The sequence below is a fragment of the Balaenoptera physalus genome, assembly GCF_965194825.1.
Source record: "Balaenoptera physalus genome assembly, chromosome: 13".
NCBI lineage: Eukaryota > Metazoa > Chordata > Mammalia > Artiodactyla > Balaenopteridae > Balaenoptera > Balaenoptera physalus.
Genome location: NC_138892.1, coordinates 8045655 through 8056031, shown reverse-complemented (window position 1 = coordinate 8056031; position 10377 = coordinate 8045655). Strand labels below are relative to the sequence as shown.

At 48.1% G+C, this 10377-nt stretch overlaps 1 long non-coding RNA gene across 1 annotated transcript; it reads left to right on the top strand.

The window, feature by feature from the left end:
- The first annotated feature begins 3811 nt into the window (after nt 1-3811).
- Nucleotides 3812-9630, top strand: LOC309641084. Its single transcript, XR_014252513.1, has 2 exons — nt 3812-6454; nt 6516-9630. It is a non-coding gene; the product is annotated as an uncharacterized lncRNA (long non-coding RNA).
- Nucleotides 9631-10377: the final 747 nt, after the last annotated feature.

Genomic DNA, 10377 nt, shown 5'->3' with positions numbered 1-10377 from the left:
CAGTGTGGACATACTTGTATCTGCCTTTTTTTTTTTTTTTTTTTTTTAGTTTCTTGGCCGTGCTGCGTGGCATGCGGGACCTTAGTTCCCTGACCAAGGTTTGAGCCCACACCCCCTGCAGTGGAAGCGTGGATTCTTAACCAATGGACCGCCAGGGAAGTCCCCCATATTTGTGTCTTATGTGAATGCTCTTCAGGGGACATCTACTCTGGATGTCAATAATCAAGTGGACAAAATGACACATTCTGCAGCTGTCAGTCAGCGTCTTTCCCTGGACACTCTGGTTCAAGCGGGTCCATGTGACAGGGATGGAGAATATGTACGGCTAATAAGGCCATCCCCTCGACAAGCTGATCTGGCTCCTGTCATTCCTGAGTGTTTACCCTTCCAACAGCTGAGACCAGCACTGACCTACCACCCTGCATGCCATCATCCCCCAGGGGGACCAGCCAGCCACCTGCCTGTAGGGTGGTTATACTGGATCCCTTTCATTATGGAGGGGGCAGCAGTTTTCCTTACTAGAATAAATATGCATTCTGCATAGGATTTGCCTTTCCTGTCAGCAATGCTTCGCCCAGTATCACCATCCATAGTCTTTTGGAATGCCTTTTGCACTTTCATGGTATTTCACGCAGCAGTGTATCTGATCAAGGGAATGACTTTTTTTTTTTTAAGATTTATTTATTATTTATTTATTTATGGCTGCATTGGGTCTTTGTTGCTGCCGCACGGGGCTTTCTCTAGTTGTGGCCAGCGGGGGCTGCTCTTCGTTGTGGAGCGCCGGCTTCTCACTGCAGTGGCTTCTCTTGTGGTGGAGCACAGGCTGTAGGCGTGGGCTTCAGTAGTTGTGGCACGTGGGCTCAGTAGTTGTGGCTTGCGGGCTCCAGAGTGCAGGCTCAGTAGTTGTGGCGCACAGGCTTAGTTGCTCCGCGGCATGTGGGATCTTCCCGGACCAGGGCTCGAACCCGTGTCCCCTGCATTGGCAGGCGGATTCTTAACCTCTACGCTACCAGGTAAACCCGGAAGTGGCTTCTTAGCAAAAGAATTGTTGCTGTGAGCATGCGTGTGTAGAACTCAGTAATAATGACTATGTACCCCATCACCTAGAAGCGGCTGGCCTGAAAGAATGGTGGAATGACCTACTGAAGGTTCTGTTCGGATGCCAGTTGAGAAGAACACCCTGAAAGGAGGGGAGACTGTCTTACACACGTGGTCGATACGTGGTGCTGTTTGAAGGTCTGGAACAGGAGCAGCTCCTCTCACGGTTACACCTACTTTCAATTCCTGCTCCCACACATTTAAGCTTGATGGGAGGGCTTAGTTCCCAAAGGAGGAATATTTCCTAATATTAGGGGACACGGCTATGGTTCCATTCAATTGGAATCTGGACATTTGGCACTTCCCAAGTGGTAAAGAAAGAGGTTATCTACTGGCTGGGATGATTCACCCCAATTAGCAAAGCAAGTTGTTACTTACAAAGGGGGCGGCAAAACTGTCTGGAACCCAGAGGATCCTGTGTAACACCTCTTATTACTTCCATGTCGAGTGGCAAGAGTTAATGGGAAATTAAAGCAACCCAACAAATCAGGGCCACTGAGAATTAAAACCCTTTAGACATGAAGTTGCTTTTTTTTTTAATTGCTTTTAGACCTGAAGTTTTTTTGTTGTTGTTGTTGTTTTTTCAATTTATTTATTTATTTATTTTTGGCTGTGTTGAGTCTTAGTTTCTGCGCGAGGGCTTTCTCTAGTTGCGGCGAGTGGGGGCCACTCTTCATCGCGGTGCGCGGGCCTCTCACTATCGCGGCCTCTCTTGTTGCGGAGCACAGGCTCCAGACGCGCAGGCTCAGTAATTGTGGCTCACGGGCCTAGTTGCTCTGCGGCATGTGGGATATTCCCAGACCAGGGCTCGAACCCGCGTCCTCTGCATTGGCAGGCAGATTCTCAACCACTGTGCCACCAGGGAAGCCCCAGACCTGAAGTTTTAAGGCACTCTACCAGGTAGAGAACCCTAACTTGCTGAATTCCTGGCTGAGGGCAAAAGAAACAGAGTGGATAGTGGAAGAAGGAATTAATAACTATTAACCTTGTGAGCAGTTACAGACCACATACAGAGGACTATAGCAGCTATACACTCCAGCTGTGCCTTTTAGAGATCATTCTAACATCCTATCAGACGAGCAGCTTCAAGATGGTGTGGTATATGATACGATCAGTGTCCAGTTGATCAAGATTCTTTAGGACTATATGATGATAGAAAGCAGAAGAGTTAACTTAGCCCTGGGGTAAGACTGTGAGTGTGGCCGTCTGTCCATCACAGGTGAATGCAGTCTGCTTTGAGCCTCCTTCTTGCCCATTGAAAAGAATGCACTTGCCAGGTCGATAGCTGCATACCGAGTGCTAGAGGCTGTGTTGCTGCTCTGTTACACTAAAGACGCTACATCTGACACAGCAGCTGTGACTAGGGCTACCATTTGGTTATAATAATCCACTGTCATCTACCATGATCCATTTGGCTTTTACAAGGGCTAGACCAGTGAATTAAACAGGATACTAATCTCTACCATTCCACCTAGGATGCAGGAGTGCTTCTGATACATGATGTTGGCCAAGGAAAGAACTCCAACGGTTTCAGGGACTTCTCCTTGACTTTTCCAAACATAAGGGTCCTTACTCTCTAAGTCAAGGAATAGATGTGTGGGTTCTGCTGGCTAATAAGTATATCCATTCTGATTACTCACTCACAGATTTGGGAAATGACCAGAGGAACATGACTCCAGGTATCACCAGCTTCCATATACCCCCATTCTAGCAAGGGAGCCATGATGGTATTTGGGTCTCCTAGTATCAGTGTCAGCTCAGACCCATATCTAAGAGCCCTCAGAAGATCCTGGCATTCCTCTGTTCTGTATTGTACAGTTACTCTGGTAAATGATTAAAAGTCCTTTTGGAGAAGCTATAGAAGTATATAAGTATATACTACTTGTTGTGGCATTGCAGGGTCCTTTCTTTTTTTTTTTTTTTTTTTTTGTCTTTTGCACAAAATCACTTTATTTTTTAAATAAATTTATTTATTTTTGGCTGTGTTGGATCTTTTGTTGTTGAGCGTGGACTTTCTATAGTTGTGGCGAGTGGGGGCCGTTCTTCGTTGCTGTGCAACAGGGTCCTTTCTTGAGGGGACTTGGCCTCACCTTCATTTGATGGGTTCTGGGCATAAGAACCAGCTAATGTCTGCTAAATAGGTGAGAGATTTAGACTTTTCCCATTTAATGCCTGACATCAGCCATCTGCCAAAGCCATCCATCACCTCAAGGTCTCTGCGTTAAAGGCCACCTGATTGCCATTCCCATTTTGTTCCCCATTACAGTCATTTTGCGTGTCTTGCCTCTGTTGATTAAGTGCTACCACTTGGCCTCTGCTATTTCAGAATCCCATCATGCATACTGGCACTAGGGAGCCCAGGTACACAGCTGCATCTTTTGTGTAAACCCTGGCCCACAGAGAACGGCTACCATTGAGTTTCTCAACAATGTTGACCTCTCACTGGTACGTTCCGTACTGCTTTAGTGAAGACAGTGTCTTCTAGAGATCATGGTCAGGTTCACTGGTTTAACGTAATCCATCCTAACATGCTTACCTCTCTCAGCTTTTGACCTTTTCCTCACACTGCTAAAGCAAGGCTAGCATTTCCATCTAATTTTCTGTAGGACATCATTGTTTCCAGGCTTGAAGGGGCCATTCCAAAGGGTACCAGAACTGGCCATTCCAAAGGGTACCAGAACTGGCCATTCCAAAGGGTACCAGAACTGGCCATTCCAAAGGGTACCAGAACTGGCTGCAGAAGTCCTTGCCAGGATATTAAATCCTGAATCATGAGAGGGTTCTCCTCACATCAATAAACTCTCCCCATTCCAGCCTTATAATTCCAGGCACCACCCTCCCTGGTCCATCACTAGCAGGATCCATTCCCAGGAATGTTCTCCATGTTCCTGCTGGAAAATATTAGCCAGGTTCTGAAGCTCTTTGGGGAAAACTTGACCCTAGTTTTTGTTCTAGAATCCTTAAGGGCAGGAAAGGGCAGATCTCAAGGAGGACAAGTGTCATCGTGTAAGACATCTGCCTCTGATGAGGCCTTCGCATGGTCTCCAGGTAACGGGAAGCTGCTTTCCCCGGTGAAGGGGAGGGGCCAGTCCTGCCGTCCAGGGTGGTTATGGTGACTCTAGGTGCTCTAGGTTCTCTGCTGCATCTACTCAAATGTCACATCCGGGCCTCAGAGCCCCACTCCTTCCCTTTCCAGTCCCTAGCAGAGGAGACTTGCTGGGGCTGTGAGTTCAGCCTCCTTTGTAACTCATAAATAAAATCTTGGGCCTGATTTTCAGCCCTGTCTTTCCTCCGGCTACAGGAGATTAGGGTCTCTTTAGATGTCACTATGGAGACTTTCTGACTTTCACATTATGCTCTGAGTTGATAGTGGACTGACTTGAGCCTATTGTTTTCTTCCTTCTGGGTGGCAGTTAAAACAGCCAACCAGCCCCACCGTCCTTTTTTTTTTGGCCGCACCACATAGCTCGCGGGATCTTAGTTCCCTGACCGGGGATGGAACCCGAGCCCTCGGCAGTGAGAGCTTAGAGTCCCTAACCACTGGGCCACCAGGGAAGTCCCCCCACCATCCTTATAATAATCCATTACCCTCGTGTTTTTCAAGTGACAGCGTCGTTGCAGATGCCAATGCAGCTTCTTCCACCTGTACCCCATCCCCATCTACCAAAGGTGAGAGAGTCTTAGTCACTGCGCTGGCCCAGCATGTTTGGGTTTATCGCCGTCCCGCTCAACATCAGTAACAGGGTCCTCACTGCCATCTGACTGGTAAGTGATCCAGTTCCAAAATCCCGTTCTGAGAGCTTACTTCCTGGAGCCACTTCCGGTAACATCTCGTTTTCGATTCCATCAAATGCAGATTTAGCAGGGAGAAATTAATGGAGGAAATTGATTCAACAGATATTGAAGGACTGAAAAGGTGAGGGTGGAACACAGGTAACGCTGAGATAGTAACTGCAGGAAGCAGCTACCTCCCCTGGGCCTGGGAGGACAAGGGCAAGGGCTGGGACTGTAGAATCTACACACCTGGAGGAGGGGCCCATGGAGCATGAATTTGAGAGCAGGTAGCTTATTTTGAAAATGATTCCACGAAACCCCAGCAAGAGTAGTGGGAAAGTAAGACGGGGAAGGTAAGGAAGCTGACGTACAGGGGGTGTGGTTGATATACAGGGTGCATTAATGGCTGGTTACCACTGTGGGCAACTAGGGCTCCATCGCAGACTCCCTCTGGGAGGTGTGCAGAGAAGTCCTCAGGATTGCCCTACACTAGGATTAGGGAAGCATGGTATTTACCCACTAACTTCCACCTCCCGTACTTTGAGGGCTGCCCTAGAAGTGTTAACGTCCTGGCACTTCCGTACTTCCCGCATTCTCACTGAGCGTGTTCCTGTGGCCCTGAGAAAGTCCTTTAGGTAGAGAGTCTTGGGTGCTTGCACCAGGAAGCCTAGGGGTGCATAGGAACAACGGGCGCTTTGAGGAAATGGGGGTGGGGTGCAGTGCCGTCATGATGGCTTCGTCGGAGTCCAAGCTCCGTGGCCCCTCCTCCAGGTGTGTAGATTCTACAGTCCCAGCCCTTGCCCTTGTCCTCCCAGGCCCAGGGGAGGTAGCTGCTTCCTGCAGTTACTATCTCAGCGTTACCTGTGTTCCACCCTCACCTTTTCAGTCCTTCAATATCTGTTGAATCAATTTCCTCCATTAATTTCTCCCTGCTAAAACAGCTGGTTTGGTCTCTGTTTTCCTGCCTGGAAATGAATAAAGGAATTAATGAATGGAGAAAATAGACCAGCATGAGTAAGAAGAACAGAACGAGGGAAGGAGTACACAATGAGGGTGGGGAGGTAGGCAGGGCCAGCTCTGGAAGGGCCTGTGGGCCGTGTAACAACCTTGAGGGGAACAAGTACAGTAAGTCCCCTACATACGAACCTTCAAGTTGTGACCTTTCAAAGATGCGAATGTGCATGCCAGCCCCTGTATGCCAGCTGTTGTACTGTACTACTGTACTTTTCAAGGTACTGTACTGTAAGATTAAAAATGTTTTCTTTATTTTTGTTTTTGTTTGTTTTTTATGTATGTATTATTGGTGTGAAAAGTATTATAAACCTATTATAGTACAGTGCTATATAGCCAATTATGTTAGTTGGGTACCTAGGCTAACTTTGGTGGACTTATGAACAAATTGGACTTATGAATGTGCTCTTGGAAGGGAACTCTTTCATATGTAGGGGACTTACTGTAAGAAGGTATTTGGGGGACTTCCCTTGGTGGCGCAGTGGTTAAGAATCCGCCTGCCAATGCAGGGGACATGGGTTCAAGCCCTGATCCAGGAAGATCCCACATGCCACGGAGCAACTAAGCCCGTGTGCCACAATTACTGAGCCTGTGCTCTAGAGCCCGTGAGTCACAACTACTGAGCCCGTGAGCCACAACTACTGAGCCCACGTGCCACAACTACTGAAGCCCACGTGCCTAGAGCCTGTGCTCTGCAACAAGAGAAGCCACTGCAATGAGAAGCCCACATACCTCAACAAAGCGTAGCCCCTGCTCGCCGCAACTAGAGAAAGCCCGTGCAGCAACGAATAACCAATGCAACCATAAATTAATTAATTAATTAATTTAAAAAAAAAAGTATTTGGGAAGCACCAAGGCAGCATCTTGGTTGTGCCTGGTATGTGGATGGTTCCTGTCTTCCCTTCCAGTCTCTGTTTCATCTTCAACTTTATTCTGCAAACATTCTCCTGACCAGGGCAGTCCAGGCCCTGTGCTCAGAGGGGGCCATGCAGGGATACGAGTCTACCTTCTGTCTCAAAAGAACTCTGATCTTGTTGTCTGAACGTTGGGACTGGCTTGAACCTTTGTGGATATAGATTTTAGGAATCTTGGTACATCCTCTGCTCTATTGATATTGAACTTTTCTGTGGTCTCAGACCTGCCATGCAGTTCCACACCTCGGAGCCTTTGCCTGTGATGTTCCTTTGCCCGGGAACGTGGTTCTCCTGTTCCGTCTTCCTGTCCTAACAAACTCCTGCCCTCTCTCAAGACCTAACTGAACTACTCCCTCTTCTTTCTCTGACTTCCCTATACAGGACTGTGGCTTCCTCCTTGGAATAAAAGTATTGCATAAACACATCTATTATGGCCTGTATTACAAATCTTCTTTTTAAATCTGTTTTTCTCCAGAGTCTGACCTCCTTTTGGGCCTCATTCATCCCCAAATCTTCATTCATTAGTGCAACAAATCTTTTTTGAGTCCCTGCTCATCCCAGGCGTGGGAGCAGCTCAGGCAATGTCTGCTAAAGGGATGAATGAATTGGTGAGCAGTTGCTACCCCACAGATGCTGTGTTGCTAGGTGACAAACTCTAGTGATGATTAGAGAGGAGGGGGGTGATGCTGTTGTGTGAGATGAGAGTCTACACATCTTCCCGCAGGATCAGGGAAACTTCGTGGGTGGAATTTCCACACTTCAGCACTGCCAGCGTGGCAGGGGTGTGGCTGGGCTTCCGACAGCGATCTTCATTGTGCATGCGGAGAGGAAGGACAGGGGGAGGGAGTTGTGTTAGAATCTTTCCAGTATATAAGAGGCTGTCTTTCCCGCATCCTTCAAGTTGAGAATCACTGAATTAAAAGCTTTCCAAATAAGAGTAATGAGGAAACTGAGGGGAGTGGATTCAATACAAGAGTCTACACAGCTGCCGGTGAGGACCAGGCAGGAAAGTGTAAGCGGGAGCAGCTGATTGGAGGAGAATGAGGCTCATGCCTGGAAGGAGCACTACTTCTCAGCACAGAGAGACAGTCACCTGGAGGAACTGTGGGCCCCAGTTTGCAAGATCTTCCAACTTTTCAGGAGAGCCCCCCAAGTCCAGGTTTTAATATGAGATTTCCCAAGTTTTCAATGTTAAAAGTAAATCTGGGGGGCTTCCCTGGTGGCACAGTGGTTAAGAATCTGCCTGCCAATGCAGGGGACATGGTTTCGAGCCCTGGTCCGGGAAGATCCCACATGCCACGGAGCAACTAAGCCCGTGGCCACAACTACTGAGCCTGTGCTCTAGAGCCCGTGAGCCACAGCTACTAAAGCCCGTGTGCCTAGACCCCGTGCTCCACAGCAAGAGAAGCCACAGCAATGAGAAGCCCGCGCACCGCAACTAAGAGTAGCCCCTGCTCTCTGCATCTAGAGAAAGCCCGCACGCAGCAGTGAAGACCCAACGCAGCCAAAAAAAAAAACCAGTAAATCTGGATTTTGCTAAGCCAGGGGTTTTCAGACTCAGTCTCCCCCTGGCCCAATACAGCTCTTTCCTCCAAGCTCCAGGCTGGAGAACACGTTCCCAGGGGACCCTTCCCTGGCATCACTGGCTCTTCTGTTCATTCAACATTAATTAAACCCCAGCTGGGTGCCAGGAGCTGCACTTGGTGCTGGGAGCACATCGGTGGAGGAGTCTCTGCTCTTGCCAGCTTGCGTGTAACCCCACCATTGCAGTGTCTCCCTTAACTTTATTCTTCCTCTGGTCTGTTGGTTTCTGTGTCTACAACTGGCTCCCCCTCTATTCTGTGAGCATCATGAGGGCAGTAATAGCATTGTGTGTATCTCTGCATTTGGCATATAAGAGAACAACAGATGTTCACAAGCGAAGCCTCCAGGGGACACAGGCCTCAAGTAAAGGAAAGACAGTCTTGTGGATTTGGCAAACAGGTTAGGCAGGGTCCAGAGGGCAGAGCTGGACCTTTATTAGAAGGAAGCATTTTGGAGTGGGACGCTGCACTTCCACTGCAGGGGACCTGGGTTCGAGCCCTGGTTGGAGAACTAAGATCCCACAAGCTGCGGCAGAACCAAAAAAAAAAAAAAAAAAGGGAAACATTTCTAACAATGAGATGGGTGGCTGGCCTGGAGGGAGGTGAGAAGCTCACCATCCCTAGAAGTATCTGAACAGAGATGAGCTGACCGCCCACTAAAGATGCTGGAAAAAGGGGAGCCACATTGGGTAAGAGGCTCTGCTAGATGGTTACCTGTTCCTTCTAGCTTCCTTGGTCTGAACGTTGCTGTTTCTGTAACATTTAAGTGAGTAAACTACTAAATTAGGCCACGGAGGCAGTCAAGTGGCTAGGAGCATGGGCTGTGCTTCCAGGCAGACCTGGGTTTAAATCCAGGCTGTGCCACTTTGCTGTGCAGCCATGGGCATGATGCTTCACCCTCTCTGAGCACAAGTAATGTACTGTTCAGGGTTGCGGGATGCTTCTCACCTCTTCTCCCCTCCAGGGCTCCGACGCAATGACGCACTCCCACAGTGAGTCCAACACAACCAATTTCCCCTCCTGTTTTAGAAAAGAAGATCACTGATAAGCACCAAAGGAAGTAGTTAACTTACATCTGCAGGCTGATGTCTTGTGAAAAATCCCCGTCCTTCGGCATTAGAATCACTGTTAGTATGGTGAGAGGGCCACACGCTATGGGGCAAGTGTGTTGGAATTGAGTAGACTGGAGACACAGCAGCTTTGGGTCGTCTTTCTCTCTTGGCTCTGGGCCAGAGGTTCCCAGGTGAATGGTGAGTGGAACCTACATTACTTCAATCTTTAGTTTTTCTCTCAGTCTCTCTTTTCTGTAATTGCCAAGCCCATATACCAGAATCTTCATAGGTTACTTTAGATAAAACACTCTGTTGACTTGGGCAGTCTATAACTTCAATCCAGGGCGTTTAGTTAACCGTGTTGAGAATTTCCCTTTGGCCATGGGCCTATATTCCACCTTCCTACTCTCTCCTCCAGAAATAAAGACGGTTGGACCCAGGTGCGGCCTGACTCAACATTCCACCAGGTGTAGTAGAAAAGCTGCAAGTGCATGAGACCAGCCACCTGTCCCACACAGCTCGTCACAGGTAGAAAAGAAAGGGAATGGGCACCTGCCAATCATTTTAAAACGACCCCACCCACTAAGAAAATAATTGTCAAGCTCTGACTGTTGGGTTAGCTCCTGTCCCCTTAAGGAGGAGCAAGGAAGGGGCAGAAAGGCTGGAAGTGTTCTTTGTGGGCATTTGGGTGAAGTGCCCTCCTTTCCTGTGGAGGCAGCCATGAGAGGAGGGGCTTGTAAACATTCCTTCCCATACTTGCTGTGAGATCATCATGTAGAGGACTTAGCATGCCGCCTGGCACACGGTGAGCCTTCAAAAAATGTTAATTGTAACAAATAGTATTAGCCAACAATTCTTCATAATCCAAATACATATAAAAATGTTCAAATGAAAATATTACCAATATAAAGAACAATAAAAGAATAAGTTAACAGAGTCAAACTT